Genomic DNA, 25,995 nt, shown 5'->3' with positions numbered 1-25,995 from the left:
ATGATTTCCTAATTTTTCTAAAGTTCTTTGTCAATATAATCCCATTGCATCACACTGGCTAGTTGGTTGGATTTGCATATTTGCTTGTCATCAGCGTATGCAGTTTGTGTCTCGTTTTGTCTAGAGGTCAACAACAAATCAATGACAGGTCTATTTCAAGTTACATTTATGTTTGTTGGAAATCGAATACACTATATGTAAAATAGTATGTGGGCACCACTTCAAATGAGTGGATTCAGCTATTTCCACCACACACGTTGCTGACAGGTGTATAAAATCGAGCACACAGCCATGCAATCTTCATGGACAAACATTGGCAGGAGAATGGCCTTACTGAAGAGCTCAGTGACTTTCCACATGGCATCGTCATAGGATGCCAACTTTCCAATGAGTCAGTTCGTTCAATTTCTACCCTACTAGAGCTACCCCGGTCAACTTTAACTGCTGTTATTGTGAAGTGGAAACATCTAGGAGCAACAACTGCTCAGACGCAAAGTGGTAGGCCACACAAGCTCACAGAACGGCACCGCCGAGTGCTGAAGTGTGAAGCGCGTAAAAATCGTCTGTCCTCAGTTGCAACACTCACTACCGAGTTCCAAACTGCCTCTGGAAGCAAAGTCAGCACAAGAACTGTTCATCGGGAGCTTCATAAAATGTGTTTCCATGGCCGATCACCATGCGCAATGCCAAGCATTGGCTGGAGAGGTGTAAAGCTCGCCGCCATTCAACTCGGAGCATTTGAAATGCATTCTCTGGGGTGATGAATCATGCTTCACCATCTGGCAGCCCGACAAACAAATCTGGGTTTGGTGGATGTAAAGTTTGGTGGAGGAGGAATAATGGTCTGGGGCTGTTTTCCCTGTTCGGGCTAGGCCCCCATGTTTAACACTTTTTTGGTTACGATATGATTCCATATGTGTTATTTCATAGTTTTGATGTCTTCACAATTATTCTTGTCACATCCTCTTCTGCTCCTCCCCTCCGGAGTACGAAGTCGCCAGAGTACTAACCATCGGTCCTGGGATTCATCATTACGTACACCTGGCACTCATCATTACGCGCACCTGTTAATCATTACGATTCACACCTGGAGTTCATTACCTTCATAATTTATTTCCCTTTATATGTCACTCCGTTTTGATTTCTCACCAGTTGGTATTGTTTTTGTTTACCAGCTGTTAGCTACATGGAATTGTCTCGTTACTGGTTTTGTTGTTTTATTTAATGTTTCACCTGCACCTGCTTCCCAACTCACAGCTCCGTTATTACAATTCTACAATGTAGGATTACACAGACAGCAGGCTACTGACAGGTTGTGAGTGGGACATACTTTGATGGAGTTGAGTATGGGCCTGCTATATTCCTTTGTGATGACATCATACTGTGGTAATAGAAGCATAAATACTTTCACCCAATCCCACATTAGCCCCTATACCCTATCTTTCATAATGTAATTTACATTATATAGTACCAGTCAAAAGTTTGGACACACCTATTCATTAAAGAGTTTCTTTATTTTATCAAATAACACATATGCGGAGATCATCTGTTCACCTACTCAGCATCTCACAAAGACACAATGGTTGGACCCCAAAATCTCCAATTTGGACTCATCAGACCCAAGGACAGATTTCCATCAGTCAAATGTCAATTTCTTGATTTTCTTGACCCCTTCAAGTCTCTTCTTCTTATTGGTGTCCTTTAGTAGTGGTTTCTTTGCAGCAATTCGACCATGAAGGCCTAATTTACGCAGTCTCATCTGAACAGTTGATGTTGAGACGTGTCTGTTACTTGAACTCTGAAGCATTTATTTGGGCTGCAATCTGAGGCGCAGTTAATTCTAATAAACTTATCCTCTGCAGCAAAGGTAACTCTGCGTCTTCCTTTCCTGTGGCGGTCCTCATGAGAGCCAGTTTCATCATTGGGCTTGATGGTTTTTGCGACTGCACTTGACGAAACTTTCAAAGTTATTGAAATGTTCGACATTGACTGACCTTCATATCTTAAAGTAATGATGTACAGTTGAAGTCCAAAGTTTACATACACCTTAGCCAAATACATTTAAATTCTGTTTTCACAATTCCTGACATTTAGTCCTAGTAAAAGTTTCCTGTTTTAGGTCAGTTAGGATCACCACTTTATTTTAAAAATGTGAAATGCCAGAATAATAGTAGCGAGAATGATTTATTTCAGCTTTTATTTCTTTCATCACATTCCCAGTGGGTCAGAAGTTTACATACACTCAATTAGTATTTGGCAGCATTGCCTTTAAATTGCTTAACTTGAGTCAAACGTGTCGGGTAGCGTTACACAAGCTTCCTACAATAAGTTGGGTGAATTTTGACCCATTCATCCTGACATAGCTGGTGTAACTGAGTCAGGTTAGTAGGCCTCCGTGCTCGCACATGCTTTTTCAGTTCTGCCTACACATTTTCTATAGGATTGAGGTCAGGGCTTTGTGATGGCCACTCCAGTACCTTGACTTTGTTGTCCTTAAGCCATTTTGTCACAACTTTGGAAGTATGCTTGGGGTCATTGTCCATTTGGAAGACCCATTTGTGACCAAGCTTTAACTTCCTGACGGATGTCCTGAGATGTTGCTTCAATATATGCACATCATTTTCTTTCCTCCTGATGCCACCTATTTTGTGAAGTGCACCAGTCGCTCCTGCAGCAAAGAAAAATAACACGCACACCAAAATACTAGGGACTACTGGAGTGACACGTACAAAGAACAGCACTTCTTCTTCATTTCTCAAAAGAAAAACATCGACCAATTTCTAGTGGAAGCCATAGGAACTGCAATCTGGGCCCTAATAAATTATGATTCCCATAGAAAAAAAATGGAAAACACAAAGCCCTAAAAAAAACCCGTCCCTGGATGGATTGTGTTCAGGGTTTTGCCTGCCAAATCAATTTGGTTATACTCACTTACATTATTCAAACAGTTTTAGAATCTTCAGAGTGTTTTCTATCTAAATCTACTATATATTATATGCATATCATAGCTTCTGGGCCTGAGTAACATCAGTTTACTTTTGGCACGCTTTTCATCCGGACATGAAAATACTGCCCCGTACCCAAGAGAGGTTAATTAACAAGAAATTTGTGGAGTGGTTGAAAAATTAGTTTTAATGACTCCAACCTAAGTGTATGTAAACTTCTGACTTCAACTATACTATAATTATTCTTTGCTTATTTGAGCTGGAATCTGCCCTAATATGGATTTGGTATTTTATCAAATAGGGTTATCTTCTGTATACCACCCCTACCTTGTCACAACACAACTGATTGTCTCAAAAGGCATTGAGAAATAAGGAAATTTCTCAAATTATATTTGAACAACGCACACCTGTTAATTGAAATGCATTCCAGGTGACTACCTCATGAAGCTGGTTGAGAGAATGACAAGATTGTGCAAAGCTGTCATCAAGGCAAAGGGTGGCTACTTTGCAGAATCTCAAATTTAAAATATGATTTCAATACTACATGATTTCATATGTGTTATTTTGGATGTGTGTCCAAACTGTTGACTGGTACTGTACATATTTTATAATTTAAGCGGTCTTAACATTCAAAATGAAAAAGCAAAATCATCCTTGGTATGACCATTTTAAAAACAGTTCCATATGTTGTCTGTGTAATCCCTAAACAACCTGTCAGTAGCCTGCTGTCTGTGTAATCCCTAAACAACCAGTTAGTAGCCTGCTGTCGATGTAATCCCTAAACATCCTGTCAGTAGCATGCTGTCTGTGTAATCCATAAACAACCTGTCTGTAGCCTGCTATCTGTGTAATCCCTAAACAAGTTGTCTGTAGCCTTCTGTCTGTGTAATCCCTAAACAACCTGTCTGTAGCCTGCTGTCTGTGTAATCCCTAAACAAGTTGTCTGTAGCCTTCTGTCTGTGTAATCCCTAAACAAGTTGTCTGTAGCCTTCTGTCTGTGTAATCCCTAAACAAAGTGTTAAACTGAGTGGCGAGACAGTGGTATTAGTTCCACTAATGCTAGTCCTTAACTACACACACACACACATACCTATTTTAGGCCTATGAGGTATCTAGCTATGTGTCATGGAGTAATGCTAAATCCACACTGCATAATGCATACCATTTTGACACCCTGTTTTCTTCTGCAATAAGTACACTCTGGTCTAGCCTCAGCCTGATTGTGTCTGTCTCTGTCCCTTATGCCCGGTGAGGTGGTAGAGGTAGCCAGCCAAACATAGCATATTTTTTAAGTGGTGTTATACCCATATTTATCTCTGTCTGACACACACAGCCCTGACTGTGATCTCCCTAGGTTGTCTGAGCTGTCAACACCTCCCCGCTCTGTATGTCACAGCTGTCAATCAAACAGTGTCCTTGGCTGTGATTGGGGTTACCTAGGAAACCATTGTAATGAGGGACACCGCTGAGTTCTGGGACAAAAAGTCCCTGTGGGTCTAGGTCATATCGACCGGGTAAACTTTAACCTGTTCGATCAGACATTTAATTTTGTCAGTGCTGACAATGACTGAATACAATCCAGCGTTATCCACTGGAGTACTGAAGGACCAACTGCTTTCACAGCAGACACCGCCTGTCAATAGACTTTCTATTAGTAGACTGCTCCCACAGCCACAGTTCAGAAGATAAAAGGGTGTGTGTGTGTGTGTGTTTATTTGAGAGAGAAAGAGAGACAGAGACATAGAGACAGAGACAGAGAAAGAGAGAGAAAGAGAAAGAGAAAGAGAAAGAGAGAGAATATGTGTGAGATAACAGGGATGCTTTGTGAAGGTCAAGGAGGCAGCAGCTGCCTACAGTAGCCTAGAGGGGTGGGGACTGAAAAGGGTGTGTGTGTGTGTGTGTGTGTGTGCGTGTGCGTGTGCGTGTGTGCGTGTGCGTGCGTGTGCATGCGTGTGTGTGTGTGTGTGTGCGTGTTGGTGGGTAAAATGCTGGTCTAAATCAATTAGAGGAATAAACATGCTGTAAATTCATGCACCACAGGGACATGGAACAGCAACTCTGAAAGCAACACACATTCTACCCTCACTGACCCTGTCCCCTGTCCTCTCACTGACCCCCCCACCCACCCAGACACACACACACATCTCTCATCTCCGTCACCTATACCTTCTCTCCAAGTCTTTCTGGCTACTCTTTCTTTCTCTTTTTTTGTCAAATGAGAGAAAGTGTCTCTCCACACTTCCATTAGTGTACACTATCTTAGTTGAATGTAGACATTGCACTTAGCAAGAGGCCTGATTTGGATGATCTACTATGCCATGCTCTGACACACACACACACACACACACACACACACTTGGAGATTATATTATATTAAGCAGATCATAAAAGCATAGGTCATAAAATCAAAGCAGTTATTTTTCATTTGACTTGATTCGTGATGGTTGGTTGATTTAACAGGCCAGTTAGTTGTTGAATTAATGAGCTGTCACAGTGAGATACAAAGCCACACACACACCTCAGAGTGCCTGAAATGTACTGTTAATTAACAAACTCTTTAATGGGTGATGTGGACACAAATCTAAAATTAACTTAACTTAAATCAAAGTATATCACTCCAGTGTAAATTGATAAATTGTAATTACTTCGCCACTATTGGCCTATTAATTGCCTTACCTCCTTACTTCATTTGCACACACTCTATACAGGTTATTCTATTGTGTTATTGACTGTACGTTTGTTTACTCCATGTGTAACTCTGTGTTGTTGGTTTTTTGTCGGACTGCTTTGCTTTATCTTGGCCAGGTCACAGTTGTAAATGAGAACTTGTTCTCAACTGGCCTACCTGGTTAAATAATGGTGAAAAAATGATTAGTCACCCTCCCACTCTGTCTGCTCTTGTTTTCCTTAATAGGATTCAGGGGTGGAGCCGGGAGGGTCTTCAGCGAAATGAGACACACCTGGGCTCAGATTACACAAACTGTTGTTAATTGTATTTACGTTACTTCAGTTAAGAAATCAATTTTTGTTATTCCTAATCTCCACGTTGTTTCCCTTTTTGTAACGGGCTTCGAGCCTGTTTGTGACTCAGTGAAATGCTTACTTACGAGCCCCTAATCAACAATGCAGTTTATTATTTAAAAAAAAGGATAAGAAATAAAAGTAACAAGTAATTAAAGAGCAGCAGTAAAATAACAATAACATCACTATATACAGGGGAGTGCCGGTACAGAGTCAATGTGCGGGGACAACGGTTAGTTGAGGTATTATGTACATGTAGGTAGAGTTATTAAAGCAATAACAGATGATAACAACAGAGAGTAGCAGCAGTGTAAAAGAGAGGGAGGGGGGTGATGCAAATAGTCTGGGTAGCCATTTGATTAGGTGTTCAGGAATCGTATGGCGTGGGGGTACAAGCTGTTTAGAAGCCTCTTGGACCTAGACTTGGTGCTCCGGTGCCGCTTGCCATGCGGTAGCAGAGAGAACAGTCTATGACTAGGGTGGCTGGAGTCTTTGACTATTTTTAGGGCCTTCCTCTGACACCGCCTGGTATAGAGATCCTGGGTGGCGGGAAACTTGGCCCCAGTGATATACTGGGCCATTCGCACTACCCTCTGTAGTGCCCTTGCGGTATGAGGCCGAGCAGTTGCCATACCAGGCAGTGATGCAACCAGTCAGGATGCTCTTGATGGTGCAGGCCTAGAACCTTTTGAGGATCTGAGGACGCATGCCAAATCTTTTCAGTCTGCTGAGGGGGAATAGGTTTTGTTGTGCCCTCTTCATGATTGTCTTGGTGTGTTTGGACCATGTTAGTTTGTTGGTGATGTGAACACCAAGGAACTTGAAGCTCTCAACCTGCTCAACTGCAGCCCCGTAGATGAGAATAAGACTTCTCTCCTCTGAATCCACTGATGTGACCACTCATCTGTATAATGTTTTTGTATTTCCCCTGCATGCTTGTGTTCAGTTGGTTCAGCTTCCCAAATATTTCTGTTACATAGGCAAGGAGACATATCCACGTCCATACAGCCAGCTAAGTTCTCAGTACAACGCGTAGACAGGAATAAAGAACTCTCCAGGAAAAAGAAGGTGTATGTTTCATGATTAACTACTCATGGTGTGATTGTGGTAACATACAGGGACTCAAGTCCTTCTGTTTACCTGATTAAAATACCTCACAATCAAATGCTGACCACATAATCTCTTCGATCATCATCACAGCCGTGTATATTTCCCCAAAACAACAGCGGCTCTCAAGCAACTACACTGGACTTTGTGGAAACTGGAAACCGCATATCCTGAGGCAGCATTTATTGTAGCTGGAGACTTAAATCATATCAAATCAACACATCACCTCAAACACTCTCGACCATTGCTATTCTCCCTTCCTGGATGGCTACAAGGACCTCGCCGGCCTTCTTTTTGGCAAATCAGATTATGCCTTCATCATACTCCTTCCTTCGTTCAGGCAGAAACTCAAACAGGATGTACCCGTAGTAAGGACTGGTCAACGCTGGTCTGACCAATCGGAATCCATGCTTTAAGATTGTTTTGATCACGCAGACTGGGATATGTTCCAGCTTACCTCTGAGAATAACATTGATGTATAGCCTGACATGGTGACTGAGTTCCTCAGAAAGTGAATAGGGGATGTCATTCCACTGTGATGTTTAAATACCTATCCAAACCCAAAAATGTGGAAAGATTGCAGCATTCGTGTAAAATTGAAAGAGCGAACCATCGTATTTAACCATGGCAACGTGACTGGGAATATGATCAACTACAAACAGTCCAGCTATGCCCTTCGTAAGACAAGGCAAACAGGCAAAATGTCAGTACAGAGACAAAGTAGAGAGGCAATTCAACTGCTCAGACACGAGACATATGTGGCAGGGACTCCAGATATTCACAGATTATAAATGGAAAACCAGCCACGTCGCGGTCACTGACGTCCTGCTCCCTGACAAACTAAAATCTTTCTTCACCGATGCTGGACACTACCACTACCGTAGACTGTGAGCTCTCATCCTCTGTGGCCGACGTGAGTAAGTCATTTAAGTGTGTTAACCCTCGCAAGGCTGTTGGCCTAGACAGCATCCCTAGCCGCTTCCTCAGAGCATGCATAGACCAGCTGGATGGTCTCTATCGCTCCCATCGAGCTCCCATCCTCATCAGATTGTGAGTCTGCCTGAGAGACAGGCCCATTCAACATACCCAGCTGTCATCATAGGCAGCTCTATGATGAGAAAGATCTCAGTTCCTAAGGCAAAAACCCTGTGCTACCCAGGACAAGAGTACAGGATATCACAAGGCTGCTTCCGACTGTTCTGCGACAAATGCCAGGAGCTGACACCGTCGTAGTCCATGTGGGTTCAACGACATCAGGCAGGCTAGCTCGGAATATCTGAAAATTGATTATAAAGAACTGATTTTAGCATTAAAAGACTCCAAAAACCGCAATCATTTCAGGTCCAGTATCATTGTTGGGCCATGGGTATGAAAGATTTACTAACAACATGCCACTGGCTTTGAGTAAGGCCAGTATGTCTATGTATGCGGATGACACTATAATGTACACATCAGCTACTATAGCAACTGAAATGACTGCAACACTTAACAAAGAGCTGCAGTTAGTTTTGGAATGGGTAGCAAGGAATAAGTTAGTCCTAAATATTTCCAAAACTAAAAGCATTGTATTTGGGACAAATCATTCACTAAACCCTAAACCTCAACTACATTTCGTAATGAATAATGTGTAAATTGAGCAAGTTGAGGTGACTAAACTGCTTGGAGTAACCCTGGATTGTACAGGATATCTGTCATGGTCAAAACATATTGATACAACAGTAGCTAAGATGGGGAAAGTCTGTCCATAATAAAGTGATGCTCTGCCTTCTTAACAACACTATCAACAAGGCAGGTCCTACAGGCCCTGGTTATGTCACACCTAGACTTCTGGTCAGTAGTGTGGTCAGGTGCCACAAAGAGGGAAAATGGCTCAGAACAGGGCAGCACGGCTGGCCCTTAAAAGGACATGGAGAGCTAACATTAATGACATGCATGTCAATCTCTCGTGGCTTAAAGTGGAAGAGAGATTGACTTCATCATTACATTACATTACTTTTTGTAAGAGGTGTTGACAAGCTGAATGTAGCTCGGACACCTATGCATACCCCACAAGACATGCCACCAGAGGTCTCTTCACAGTCCCCAAGTCCAGAACAGACTATGGGAGGCGCACAGTACTCCATAGAGCCATGACTACATGGAACTCTATTCAGTGGATTTAAGCAGTGGATTTAAATAGCAGGTAAAAATACACCTCATGGAACAGGGACTGTGAAGAGGTACACACAAAGGTACAGCCACATGCATACAAACACATTGTGCTATTGTTGTATGGTGGTATTGAACATGTTGTGTTGTATGTGGTGATATGTGGTGGTGTAGGAATGTTATATGATGTACTGTTTAATATTTAGCTCATTCAGTACAAACATAGTTCACAGTTTTATATTTTGTTTTATATGTAATGTGGGTGCTTTGGTATGTTTGGACCCCAGGAAGAGTAGCTGCTGCCTTGGCAGGAGCTAATGTGGATCCTTAATAAATACAAATACAAAATACTGATTTATCACTTCGTTTGTAAGTACTGTATTCTAGTCAAGGTCTATCCTATTTAACTATTGCTGAACATATACTATCCTATTGAACTATTGCTGTACATATACTATACTACATATTGTCTATACATCCCATCACATACAGTATTTATTTATATATATTTATTTAGTATATTTATATTTTATATTTATATTTATACTATTTATACTACTCCAGTATACATATTTATACTCCAGACTGCAACATTGCTCGTCCTAATATTTATATATTTTTTAATTCAATTTTTTTTACTTTTTAGATTTGTGTGTATTGCTGTGTATTGTTAGATATTGTTGGATCAAGGAACACAAGCAGTTATCTACACCCTCAATAACATAAACTTTGATTTGATTTGACATTTTCTTTTCACTACACAGAAAGTCAAACAAGTATTTATACTGTATATGTTTTCACATCCTTTGTGAAGGACAACAGTTCCTCTCTCAATGCCAAACATCTCCCCCTCGATAACCACCAAGCCTCGGAGTGGAATAGAACATCATCATGCTCTGATCTTATATCTCCACATAGTTTAGTGAACAGGCGGGCTCGCAGTGGATGTGGTTTGACATAGTATACAGTCCAAGTTACCTGCTGCAATATATCTCAGAGTTTTGTGTACCGCTTTGTCATAGCCAGTTGCTCTCAGAGTATCATACAATGCCTCCATTTTGCAGAGGGAGACACATTCAGAAGTAGAGTGCAGAGGCCTGCCCGCCGTACCGCCATAGATGGAGCCCCATCTGTGCAAAATCTTACCAATCGATCTCATGAAATCAGTTTTTCGTCAATATAGCCACGCCGCACACTAAACATCTCTGGAATCGTGAATGTCCTAGTGAATAGCATCCCTCGACATGTGTAACAAACAAAAGGCAAAACATGGGCATCATATGAGCATAAGCTGTCGGTTTCCTCTTGATAGCTAGCAATACTTTGTTTACAGTGTTATCTGACAAATATACTGATGTGAGTTTATGTGCCTCTGCCACCCCACATTGTTGTTGCCAATAGTGTGTGTTTTCATAGCGTAGCGGGCGTAACCATTCACCGTGGGAATGATTCAAGCGCGGCCTTTTCCCATGATCTAATGGAGCTCTCTGGTTGAATTTGATATTTTCTAAAAAGAATAACAGGCTAACCACAATACAAGGATTTTGAGATACTAAGACATCATAATATATAATATATATATTATAATATATATTTTTATATATATAATTTTTTCTTCAGGATTCAGAAAAATTCTCCCTTGACCCCATTTTCATATCAGGCGACCCCACATGGGGTCACGACCCTTCATTGGGGAACCGTTGCCTTACCGTTGCCAACACTTCAAAATATGACTTTTGGTACAACTTAGAAATGTGATGTTTGAGAAACATGGATGTCTAATTCTGAAATGAGACTGAGAGCTGGTAGCTCGTGAGATCATGAAAATGAATTAACGCCAGGGCCAACCCAGCTATATGAATCAGACTCAAAGTGCAACGTACAGTATATCACAGTATAACAATAACATGGATGCACTACACAAACATGCACTTACATTCAAAGTTCCAGAATGTTTCTGTCTTAACTGACAGAGGAAGAGGTAGTGGTGTGCAAAGTGGCCTTGTAGATGTTGTCCTGATTTTAGCATTCTGGAACAGGAAGTTAAATCTGCAACATGTGACTTTTTGGGCGACTCGGCCAAGTTCACAAAGAAATTTGAGTAATAGATTTGTCATTCACATTGAAAGCAAGTCTCACTATTTTTTACTTCCCTTTTTAAGTTCAGAGGAAGTTAAGAGGGAGATGGAAATGAGGTTAAGATCATCTGAGGAAAAGAGTGTAGCATGACGCTCCTGGAGATCAAACACCCCCTAGTACACACACCCTAATACACCCTAATTCACACACCCTAGTACACACACCCTAATACACCCTAGTACACACACCCTAATACACCCTAGTACACACACCCTAATACACCCTAGTACACACACCCTAATACACCCTAATACACACACCCTAATACACACACCCTAGTACACACACCCTAATACACCCTAGTACACACACCCTAATACACCCTAGTACACACACCCTAATACACCCTAGTACACACACCCTAATACACCCTAGTACACACACCCTAATACACCCTAGTACACACACCCTAATACACCCTAGTACACACACCCTAATACACCCTAGTACACACACCCTAATACACCCTAATACACACACCCTAATACACACACCCTAGTACACACACCCTAATACACCCTAATACACACACCCTAATACACACACCCTAGTACACACACCCCCTAGTACACACACCCTAATACACCCTAGTACACACACCCCCTAGTACACACACACACCCTAGTACACACACACCCTAGTACACACACCCCCTAGTACACACACCCTAATACACCCTAATACACACACCCTAGTGCACACACCCTAGTACACACACCCCCTAGTACACACACCCTAATACACCCTAATACACACACCCTAGTGCACACACCCTAGTACACACACCCCCTAGCACACACACACACACTAGCTGCAAACACCCTAGTACACACACCCCCTAGTACACACACACACACTAGCTGCAAACACCATAGCACACACACACACACATACATTATCAGACACACACTAGTACACACACCTTAACACACTCTCACTAGTACACACACACACACACACACACACACACACACACACACACACACACACACACACACACACACACACACACACACACACACACACACACACACACACACACACACACACACTAGTACATACACTTGTATACACACACACACACACCTTATCACACCCATTCTAGTACACACACCCTAGCACACACACCCTAATACACCCTAATACACACACCCTAATACACACACCCTAGTACACACACCCCCTAGTACACACACCCTAATACACCCTAGTACACACACCCCCTAGTACACACACACACCCTAGTACACACACACCCTAGTACACACACACCCTAGTACACACACCCTAATACACCCTAATACACACACCCTAGTGCACACACCCTAGTACACACACCCCCTAGTACACACACCCTAATACACCCTAATACACACACCCTAGTGCACACACCCTAGTACACACACCCCCTAGTACACACACACACACTAGCTGCAAACACCCTAGTACACACACCCCCTAGTACACACACACACACTAGCTGCAAACACCATAGCACACACACACACACATACATTATCAGACACACACTAGTACACACACCTTAACACACTCTCACTAGTACACACACACACACACACACACACACACACACACACACACACACACACACACACACACACACACACACACACACACACACACACACACACACACTAGTACATACACTTGTATACACACACACACACACCTTATCACACCCATTCTAGTACACACACCCTAGCACACACACCCTAATACACCCTAATACACACACCCTAGTGCACACACCCTGGTACACACACACACCTTATCGCACACACCCTAGTATACACACCATGGTACACACACTCTAGTACACACACCCTAGTACCCACACCCTAGCACACACACCCTAGTACACACACCCTAGTGCACACACCATAGTACACACACTCTAGTACACACACCCTAGCACACACACCCTAGTACACACACCCTAGTGCACACACCATAGTACACACACACACACCTTATTGCACACACCGTAGTATACACACCATGGTACACACACTCTAGTACACACACCATAGTACACACACTCTAGTACACACACCCTAGCACGCACACCCTAGTACACACACCCTAGTATGCACACCATGGTACACACACTGTAGTACACACACACTAGTACACACTCACACCGTATCACACACACACCTTATCACACACACCCTAGTACACACACATACCCTAGTACCCACACCTTATCACACAGACCTTATCATGCACACACTAGCACACACACTCTAGTACACACATGAACCTTATCACACACACCCTTTTGCACACACACACCCTAGTACACACACACTAGTATGCACACACACCTTAGTATGCACACACACCCTAGTACACACACCCTAGTATGCACACAAACCCTAGTACACACACCCTAGTATGCACACAAACCCTAGTACACACACCCTAGTATGCACACACACCCTAGTATGCACACACACCCTAGCACACACACCCTAGTATGCACACACACCCTAGTATGCACACACACCCTAGTACACATACACTAGTATGCACAAACCCTAGTATGCACACATACACCCTAGTATGCACACCAACCCTAGTACACACACTCTAGTACACACACCCTAGTATGCACACACACCCTAGTACACACACCCTTGTACACACACTCTAGTACACACACCCTAGCACACACACCCTAGTACACACACCCTAGTGCACACACCATAGTACACACACACACACCTTATTGCACACACCGTAGTATACACACCATGGTACACACACTCTAGTACACACACCATAGTACACACACTCTAGTACACACACCCTAGCACGCACACCCTAGTACACACACCCTAGTATGCACACCATGGTACACACACTGTAGTACACACACACTAGTACACACTCACACCGTATCACACACACACCTTATCACACACACCCTAGTACACACACATACCCTAGTACCCACACCTTATCACACAGACCTTATCATGCACACACTAGCACACACACTCTAGTACACACATGAACCTTATCACACACACCCTTTTGCACACACACACCCTAGTACACACACACTAGTATGCACACACACTTTAGTATGCACACACACCCTAGTACACACACCCTAGTATGCACACAAACCCTAGTACACACACCCTAGTATGCACACAAACCCTAGTACACACACCCTAGTATGCACACACACCCTAGTATGCACACACACCCTAGCACACACACCCTAGTATGCACACACACCCTAGTATGCACACACACCCTAGTACACATACACTAGTATGCACAAACCCTAGTATGCACACATACACCCTAGTATGCACACCCACCCTAGTACACACACTCTAGTACACACACCCTAGTATGCACACACACCCTAGTACACACACCCTTGTACACACACTCTAGTACACACACCCAAGTACACACACCCTAGTGCACACATCCTAGTACACACACACTAGTACACACACTCTAGTACACACACTCTAGTACACACACCCTAGTACACACACTCTAATACACACACACCTTATCACACACACCCTAGCACACACACTCGTACACACACCTTATCACACCCACCCTAGTACACACACCCTAGTACACACACTAGCTCATACACTCTAGTACACACACTTGAGTACACACACTCTAGTACACATACCCTAGTGCACACACCCTGGTACACACACAGACACCTCATCACACACACACACACACACACACACACACACACCTTATCACAGACAATAGCACACACCTTAACACGCCATCACGCACATATACACACTTGCACACTTACACACATACATGTGAATACACACACACATGCATGCACACAGATACAGACCTAGACAGACACACACAAAGGAACAGCATGATTCAGAAGGAATCAATTTCCAGGACCGACGATAGAGAGCAACTCCATTTAGATGTCAGCCTGTTGACTAGCGTAACATCACGCACATACGCAAGGACACACAGAGACACTCATTAATTCACACACTCACCCTCACTCACTCACACACACACACACACTCACAACCCTGCTAAGATGTCTTTCTCCACAGACTAAAATATTAGCATGAGCTGCGTTTTGAGAGGTTAATTGTGCTGGATTAGCCTAGTATTTAGAGTGGAGAATTTACTCCATTATAACTCTCAGGTTGTCACTACCTCATTCATATTTAAATATGCATCACTAAATCAGAGTGTGTGTGTCTGTGACCTGGATTACTGTTCTAGGTAGGCCATAGGACACACACTGCAGCTCTGCATGTCTGGAGAGAACTAAATCCACAGCCCAATAATACCCCATGGACTCCAGTCCATATCAAGGTGTTCTGCCAAAAATGATCACACAGTGCCCCTAATTCAGGATGCATGGCACACACACCACTCACACCACTCACACATGCACACACTCACACACTCACACACTCACACACTCACACACTCACACACAGACACACTCGCACACGCACGCACACACACACACACACACACACACACACACACACACACACACACACACACACACACACACACACACACACACACACACACACACACACACACACACACACACACACACATACACACACACACAGTTTGAGATTGTATTATATTAAGCAGATCATAAATGCATAGGTCACAGGAACATACACACACGTGCACACACACACACACACAGACACACGCATGCACACACACACACACAATAACACACACCATAGGCACACACACACACATCAGAACACAGGGGCCTGTTGTACCCAGGTTTGGAATATAGGGAATTATTTTTGTGTCTTTTACCATGTGCCTACTGCCTGATTGCCTTGGCTGCTGTAAACCGCTGAGAGTGTTACTGAAGCACTGACACTGTCTACCTAATCCACACAGCACAGAAAGACCAGGATTACACTCTACAACCCATTCTGATGGGAGGTAACCACCCCAATAGTACTAGGGAATGTTGCTGATCATTTCTTCCAAACAAAGAAAGACAAAGAAAGAGACATTGTTATCCACTTGGCTAGATAACGGGGTTAAGAGAGATGTGAGAGAGAAAGGGATGGTGAGAGAGAAAGGAATGTGAGAGAGAAAGGGAGAGATGGAGGATGGGATGGAAGAAGGGAGGAAGAAGATAAAGAAAAGAGAGACATATGGAGGGAGGAAGATAAAGATTGAGGGAGATAGATGGGAAGAGGGGAGAGAGAGACAGGGAGAGAGAGAGAGACAGGGGAGAGAGGGAGAGAGGGGGAGAGAGAGACAGGGAGAGAGAAAGAGAAAGAAAAGGAGAGAGATAGGGGGAGGGGAGGGGAGGGGAGGGGGAGAGGGAGGGGGAGAGGGAGAGGGAGATGTCATGAAGGCTTAACCCAGTATCTACAGTGACTGCAGGTCAGACACCATGGCAGCACTCCTCTGTGTTTCAATATGTTCTAATCTGAATCAACTGGGGATTATCCAATTAAAACAAACTGACCTCAGGAAATGACCCGATCAACTATGGGCTAATACAAACACACACACACTCAACCAAAGACTAGCACACGGAGCAGAAGACACACGGATTACTGCCAACAAAGGAGAGAAAGAGAGAAAAAGGAGAGAGAGAGTGTTTTCCATGAGTAAAATTCAGTCTGACAGGAAATTTGATTCTGAGGTTACTATGATAACAGAATATGCTCCTATAGCAGAAGCTCAATACACACTCTCCCTCTCTTTCAATTCAAAGGGCTGTATTGGCATGGGAATATATTTATTTTTATGTTTTTATTTCACCTTTATTTAATCAGGTAGGCCAGTTGAGAACAAGTTCTCATTTACAACTGCAACCTGGCCAAGATAAAGCAAAGCAGTGTGACACAAACAACACAGAGTTACACATGGAATAAACAAGCGTACAGTCAATAGCACAATAGAAAAAAAAGAAAGTCTATATACAGTGTGTGCAAATGGTGTGAGGAGGTAAGGCAATAAATAGGCCATAATAGCGGAGTAATTACAATTTAGCAAATTAACACTGGAGTGATAGATGTGCAGATGATGATGTGCAAGTAGAAATACTGGTGTGCAAAAGAGCAGAAAAGTAAATACAAACAATATGGGGATGAAGTAGATAGATTGGATGGGCTATTTACAGATGGGCTATGAACAGCTGCAACGATCGGCTATCTGCTCAAATAGCTGATGTTTAAAGTTAGTGAGGGAAATATAAGTCTCCAGCTTCAGCAATTTTTGCAATTCGTTCCAGTCATTGGCAGCAAAGAACTGGAAGGAAAGGTGGCCAAAGGAGGTGTTGGCTTTGGGGATTACATATGTTGACATTGCCAAAGCAAGTGAAGTAGATAATAAACAAAATGAAAATAATCAATCAGAAATTAACACTCACAAGTTTCAAAGTATATATACACATGCCATATGTAATATAATAGCTATGTACAGTGTTACAATAATGTGCAAATAGTTAAAGTACAAAAGGGAAAATAAATAAACATAAATATGGGTTGTATTTACAATGGTGTTTGTTCTTCACTGGTTGCCCTTTTCTTGTGGCAACAGGTCACAAATCTTGCTGCTTTGATGGCACACTGTGGTATTTTACCCAGTAGATATGGGAGTTAATCAAAATGGGTGGGTCTGTGTAATCTGAGGGAAATGTGTGTCTCTACTATGGTCATACATTTGTATCATTCCAAGGTTAAGGTTAGGCATTAACTCCGAATGGTTAAGGTAAGAGTTCAGGTTTGGGATAGCCTTAAAACAAAATATCAAAAACAACTTTCTATCGCTGGATTCGAACATGCAAACTTTGAAACCAGAGGCAGATGCATGCATCCATCCACCACCCCTGTCCTCCACACCCAAGCAAAACTAGCCTACTTGAAGGTAACAGTGCTCACTGTTGCCCCTAGTGGCTATTTTCAATGTCATCTCCAGATGTCCTCAGACATGGATTGACGTCGAATACTGCCTTGTATTACGGGTGACCTGCCTGGTGTGTGTGTGTGTCTCTGATGCAAGGAGTGTGTAATCAAGTGTAACAAGGGTTCGGCAGACAGACTGAATCATCTCACTGACATGTTGTTCCTCCTCCGTGTAAACACACTTCAAAAGAAATGTCACAGAGAGTGGGAGATGAAGGAAAAGAGGAAAGAGAAGGAGGTGCTGTGGAGGGAAAGCCAGAGAGGGGAAGCAGCGAGGGACAGAAAGAAAGAGAATGACAGGGAGATGGAGGGTACAGAGGGAGAGAAAAAATGAAAGAGAACGACCAGAGAGGGAGGGGAAGAGAATGACAGAGAGATAGAGGGTACAGAGAGACAAAGTGAAAGAGAACGACCAGAGGGGGAGGGGAAGAGAATGACAGAGAGATAGAGGGTACAGAGAGACAACGTGAAAGAGAACGATAGTGATAGAGATAGATAGCATGTAAATAACTGACATATATGTAAATAACATGTCAATAACTGAGATAGATGTAAATAACAGCGATAGAGATAGATAGCATGTAAATAACTGACATATGTGGAAATAACATGTCAATAACTGAGATAGATGTAAATAACAGCGATAGAGATAGATAGCATGTAAATAACTGACATATGTGGAAATAACATGTCAATAACTGAGATAGATGTAAATAACAGCGATAGAGATAGATAGCATGTAAATAACTGACATATGTGGAAATAACATGTCAATAACTGAGATAGATGTAAATAACAGCGATAGAGATAGATAGCATGTAAATAACTGACATATGTGTAAATAACATGTCAATAACTGAGACAGATGTAAATAACAGCGATAGAGATAGATAGCATGTAAATAACTGACATATATGTAAATAACATGTCAATAACTGAGACAGATGTAAATAACAGCGATAGAGATAGATAGCATGTAAATAACTGACATATGTGTAAATAACATGTCAATAACTGAGACAGATGTAAATAACAGCGATAGAGATAGATAGCAGGTAAATAACTGACACATGTGTAAATAACATGTCAATAACTGAGACAGATGTAAATAACAGCGATAGAGAAAGATAGCATGTAAATAACTGACATATGTGTAAATAACATGTCAATAACTGAGACAGATGTAAATAACAGCGATAGAGATATATAGCATGTAAATAACTGACATATGTGTAAATAACATGTCAATATCTGAGACAGATGTCAATAACTGAGACAGATGTCAATAACTGAGATAGATGTCAATATCTGAGACAGATGTCAATAACATGTCAATAACGCATATAGATGTAAATAACTGAGATAGATGTCAATAACTGAGATAAACGTCAATAACTGAGATAAATGTAAATAGATGTAAATAACATGTCAATAACAAAGGTAGATGGCAGTAACTGAGGTAGATGTAAATAGCTGAGACAGATGTAAATAACCTAGATAGATGTAAATAACTGAGACAGATGTAAATAACTGAGACAGATGTGAATAACTGAGACAGATGTAAATAACCAAGACAGATGTAAAAAACTGAGACAGATGTAAATAACCTAGATAGATGTAAATAACTGAGACAGATGTAAATAACTGAGATAGATGTAAATAACTGAGACATATGTAAATAACTGAGACAGATGTAAATAACCTAGATAGATGTAAATAACTGAGACAGATGTAAATAACTGAGACAGATGTAAATAACCTAGATAGATGTAAATAACCTAGATAGATGTAAATAACTGAGACAGATGTAAATAACCTAGATAGATGTAAATAACTGAGACATATGTAAATAACCTAGATAGATGTAAATAACTGCGACAGATGTAAATAGCCTAGATAGATGTAAATAACTGAGACAGATGTAAATAACCTAGATAGATGTAAATAACTGAGACAGATGTAAATAACCTAGATAGATGTAAATAACTGAGACAGATGTAAATAACTGAGACAGATGTCAATAACTCAGATAGATATCAATACCTGAGATGGATGTAAATAAATGAGATAGGTGTAAATAACTGAGATAGATGTAAATAACATGTCAATAACTCAGATAGATATCAATACCTGAGATAGATGTAAATAAATGAGATAGGTGTAAATAACTGAGATAGATGTAAATAACACGTCAGTAACGCATATACACTATATCACAAAAGTGAGTACACCCCTCACATTTTTGTAAATATTTGAGTATATCTTTTCATATGACAACACTGAAGAAATTTGCTACAATGTAAAGTAGTGAGTGTACAGCTTGTTTAACAGTGTAAATTTGCTGTCCCCTCAAAATAACTCAACACACAGCCATTAATGTCTAAACCGCTGGCAACAAAAGTGAGTACACCCCTAAGTGAAAGTGTCCAAATTGGGCCCAAAGTGTTATTTACATCTATCTCATTGTTTTGCATCTATCTCAGTTATTGACATCTATCTCAGTTATTGACATGTTATTTACATCTATCTCAGTTATTGACATGTTATTTACATCTATCTCAGTTATTGACATGTTATTTACATCTATCTCAGTTTTTGACATCTATCTCAGTTATTTACATCTATCTCAGTGATTCACATCTATCTCAGTTATTGACATCTAAATCAGTTATTGACATCTATCTCAGTGATTTACATCTATCTCAGTGATTTACATCTGTGTAACGGCGTTCTTAGTTTGTTGAATGAGAGTCGGCCCGAAATGCAGTGTGGTGGTTACTCATGTCTTTAATGAAGGAAAACGGAACGATACATGAAATAACTAATAAATACACAAAAAAAACAAACGGAACGTGAAACCTATTACAGCCTATCTGGTGAACACTACACAGAGACAGGAACAATCACCCACGAAATACACAGTGAAACCCAGGCTACCTAAATACGGTTCCCCATCAGAGACAACAAGAATCACCTGACTCTGATTGAGAACCGCCTCAGGCAGCCAAACCTAAACTAAACACACCCCTAATCAACCACAATCCCAATGCCTACAAAAAAAAACAATACGACAACACAATAACATAAACCCATGTCACACCCTGGCCTGACCAACTAATTAACAAAAAACACAAAATACTAAGACCAAGGCGTGACAATCTGTCTCAGTTATTTACATCGGTCTCAGTTATTTACAGCCATCTCAGTTATTTACATGTTATTTAAATTTACCTCAGTTATTGACATCTATCTCAGTTATCAGACATATGTAAATAACTGAGATAGATGTCAATAACATGTCAATAATGCATATAGATGTAAATAACTGAGATGGATGTCAATAACATGTCGATAACTGAGTGAGATGTCAATAACTGAGATAGATGTCAATAACATGTCAATAACGCATATAGATGTAAATAACTGAGACAGATGTCAATAACATGTCGATAACTGAGTGAGATGTCAATAACTGAGATAGATGTCAATAACATGTCAATAACGCATATAGATGTAAATAACTGAGATAGATGTCAATAACATGTCGATAACTGAGTGAGATGTCAATAACTGAGATAGATGTCAATAACATGTCAATAACGCATATAGATGTAAATAACTGAGACAGATGTCAATAACATGTCGATAACTGAGTGAGATGTCAATAACTGAGATAGATGTCAATAACATGTCAATAACGCATATAGATGTAAATAACTGAGACAGATGTCAATAACATGTCAATAACGCATATAGATGTAAATAACTGAGACAGATGTCAATAACATGTCGATAACTGAGTGAGATGTCAATAACTAAGATAGATGTCAATAACATGTCGATAACTGAGTGAGATGTCAATAACTGAGATAGATGTCAATAACAGATAGATGCTTGTTATTTTTTTGTAGTTCTTCCAAGAATATAAAAATATTATAATTTATTTTGCAAAAATATATGAATCACGCTATTGACTCATAAGACTATACATTGCATTTAATGCAAAATAAAGTTGCAGTGGGTATATTGGTGAAAGACTCAGACAGGCAGGCAGGCAAGCAGGCAGGCAGTCAGGCAGGCTTTGCTTCCCAAAGCCACAGAACAGAGAAAGAGGTTACAACGGCCATTTGTTGGGTCAGTGTGTTTGAACACACAGGTTTGGAGCCTTGAAAGAGAGAGAAGGAAAACTGAATAAAGACACACACACAAAGACATGCAGTCCCTCGGAAACCATATTCATAACATCGAGCTGTAAAGACTCTCTGCTCCTCTCTCCATCCCTCTTTGTTCCTCCTCTCTCCATCCCTCTTTGTTCCTCCTCTCTCCATCCCTCTTTCCGTCCCTCTCCATCCCTTGTTGTTCCCCCTCTCTCCATCCCTCTTTCCATCCCTCTCCATCCATTTTTGTTCCCCCTCTCTCCACCCCTCTTTCCATCCCTCTCCAACCCTTGTTGTTCCTCCTCTCTCCATTCCTCTTTGTACCTCTCTCCATCCCTCTTTGTTCCTCCTCTCTCCATCCCTCTTTGTTCCTCCTCTTTCCATCCCTCTTTGTTCGTCCTTTCTCCATCCCTCTTTCCATCCCTCTCCATCCCTTGTTGTTCCTCCTCTCTCCATCCCTCTTTGTACCTCTCTCCATCCCTCTTTGTTCCTCCTCTCTCCATCCCTCTTTCCACCCCTCTCCATCCCTTGTTGTTCCTCCTCTCTCCATCCCTCTTTGTACCTCTCTCCATCCCTCTTTGTTCCTCCTCTCTCTATCCCTCTTTGTTCCTCTCTCTCTCCCTCCCTCTCCTTACTTAACTGATCTTCTCTCCTTTGCTCTCCATCCTCACATCCCCCACTCCATTACAATTTCTCCCTTCCTTTCTCCATCCTCACATCCCCCACTCCATTACAATCTCTCCCTTCCTCTCTCCATCCTCACATCCACCACTCCATTACAATCTCTCCCTTCCTCTCTCCATCCTCACATCCCCCACTCCATTACAATCTCTCCCTTCCTCTCTCCATCCTCACATCCCCCACTCCATTACAATCTCTCCCTTCCTCTCTCCATCCTCACATCCCCCACTCCATTACAATCTCTCCCTTCCTCTTTCCATCCTCACATCCCCCGCTCCATTACAATCTCTCCCTTCCTCTTTCCATCCTTACATCCCCCACTCCATTACAATCTCTCCCTTCCTCTTTCCATCCTCACATCCCCCACTCCATTACAATCTCTCCCTTCCTTTCTCCATCCTCACATCCCCCACTCCATTACAATCTCTCCCTTCCTCTTTCCATCCTCACATCCCCCACTCCATTACAATCTCTCCCTTCCTTTCTCCATCCTCACATCCCCCACTCCATTACAATCTCTCCCTTCCTCTTTCCATCCTCACACCCCCCACTCCATTACAATCTCTCCCTTCCTCTTTCCATCCTCACATCCCCCACTCCATTACAATCTCTCCCTTCCTCTTTCCATCCTCACATCCCCCACTCCATTACAATCTCTCCCTTCCTTTCTCCATCCTCACATCCCCCACTCCATTACAATCTCTCCCTTCCTCTTTCCATCCTCACATCCCCCACTCCATCACAATCTCTCCCTTCCTCTTTCCATCCTCACATCCCCCACTCTATTACAATCTCTCCCTTCCTTTCTCCATCCTCACATCCCCCACTCCATTACAATCTCTCCCTTCCTCTTTCCATCCTCACATCCCCCACTCCATTACAATCTCTCCCTTCCTTTCTCCATCCTCACATCCCCCACTCCATCACAATCTCTCACTTCCTCTCTCCCTTTCTCACTCTATCTCCCTCCAAGCTTTGTTCTGTAAATTTAGCATGAGATTCTGTGAGATTAATAAAACATTTATACCTCTTCCCTCACAATCCCCCTCTCCCTTCCATCCTCTCTATCCTGCTTCCCTTCCTATCCCCCTCTCCATTCTATCCTCTCTCTAACCCTACTTCCCTTCATAATCCCCTCTCCATTCTATCCTCTCTCTAAACCTCCTTCCCTCCCTATCCCCCTCTCCATTCCATCCTCTCTCTATCCCGCTTCCCTTCCTATCCCCCTCTCCATTCCATCCTCTCTCTATCCCTCCTTCACTTCCTAATCCCCTCACCATTCTATCCTCTCTCTATTCCTCCTTCGCTTCCTATTCCCCTCTCCATTCCATCCTCTCTCTATCCCTCCTTCGCTTCCTATTCCCCTCTCCATTCTATCCTCTCTCTATCCCTCCTTCACTTCCTAATCCCCACTCCATTCCATCCTCTCCCTATCCCTCCTTCACTTCCTAATCCCCTCTCCATTCCATCCTCTCTCTATCCCTCCTTCACTTCCTAATCCCCTCTCCATTCTATCCTCTCTCTATCCCTCCTTCACTTCCTATTCCCCTCTCCATTCCATCCTCTCTCTATCCCTCCTTCACTTCCTAATCCCCTCTCCATTCCATCCTCTCTATCCCTCCTTCCCTCCATATGCCCGTCTCCATTCCATCCTCTCTCTAACCCTCCTTCCCTTCCTATCCCCCTCTCCATTCCATCCTCTCTCTATCCCTACTTCCCTTCATAATCCCCTCTCCATTCCATCTTCTCTATATCTCTTTTCCCCTCCCAATTCCCTCCTATTCCTCTCTCTACCATCCGCTCACCCCCTTCACCATTAATTAAACCTTCATACCTGCCTGAAGCCCTGATTCAAGCACCAGTCAAAACAGGAGCTCAGCAACACACACGCACCCACGAAGCCACGAGCAAAGATAGGGCTGTGCACAGCACATGCCCCTTTGCTATTCCAGTCCTCCCTCCCAGTCTGTCCTCCCGTCAGTCCTCCCAGTCTGTTCTTCCAGTCTGTTCTTCCAGTCTGTTCTTCCAGTCTGTTCTTCCGGTCTGTCCTCCCAGTCTGTCCTCCCAGTCTGTCCTCCCAGTCTGTTCTTCCAGTATGTCCTCCAAGTCTGTTCTTCCGGTCTGTCCTTCCGGTCTGTTCTTCCAGTCTGTCCTTCCAGGATGTTCTTCCAGTATGTTTTTCCAGTCTGTTCTTCCAGTCTGTCCTCCCAGTCGGTTCTTCCAGTCTGTCCTTCCAGTCTGTCCTTCCAGTCTGTCCTTCCAGTCTGTCCTCCCAGTCTGTCCTCCCAGTCTGTCCTCCCAGTCTGTTCTTCCAGTCTGTTCTTCCAGTCTGTCCTTCCAGTCTGTCCTCCCAGTCTGTTCTTCCAGTCTGTCCTCCCAGTCTGTCCTCCCAGTCCGTCCTCCCAGTCTGTTCTTCCAGTCTGTTCTTCCAGTCTGTCGTTCCAGTCTGTCCTCCCAGTCTCTTCTTCCAGTCTGTCCTCCCAGTCTGTTCTTCCAGTCTGTCCTCCCAGACTGTTCTTCCAGTCTGTCCTCCCAGACTGTCATCCCAGTCTGTCATCCCAGTCTGTTCTTCCAAGCTGTTCTTCCAAGCTGTTCTTCCAGTCTGTTCTTCCCAGTCTGCCCTTCCAGTCTTCCCTCAAAAGTCTGTTCTTCAAGTCTGTCCTTCCAGTCTGTCCTCCCAGTCTTCCCTTCCAGTCTGTCCTCCCAGTCTGTCCTACCTGTCTGTCCTCCCAGTCTTTCCTCCCTGTCTGTCCTCCCTGTCTGTCCTTCCAGTCTGTTCTTCCAGTCTGTTCTTCCAGTCTGTCCTCCCAGTCTGTCCTCCCAGTCTGTCCTCCCAGT

Source organism: Oncorhynchus masou, chromosome 31, assembly GCF_036934945.1.
Source record: "Oncorhynchus masou masou isolate Uvic2021 chromosome 31, UVic_Omas_1.1, whole genome shotgun sequence".
Lineage (NCBI taxonomy): Eukaryota > Metazoa > Chordata > Actinopteri > Salmoniformes > Salmonidae > Oncorhynchus > Oncorhynchus masou.
This window is presented reverse-complemented; position numbering follows the sequence as displayed.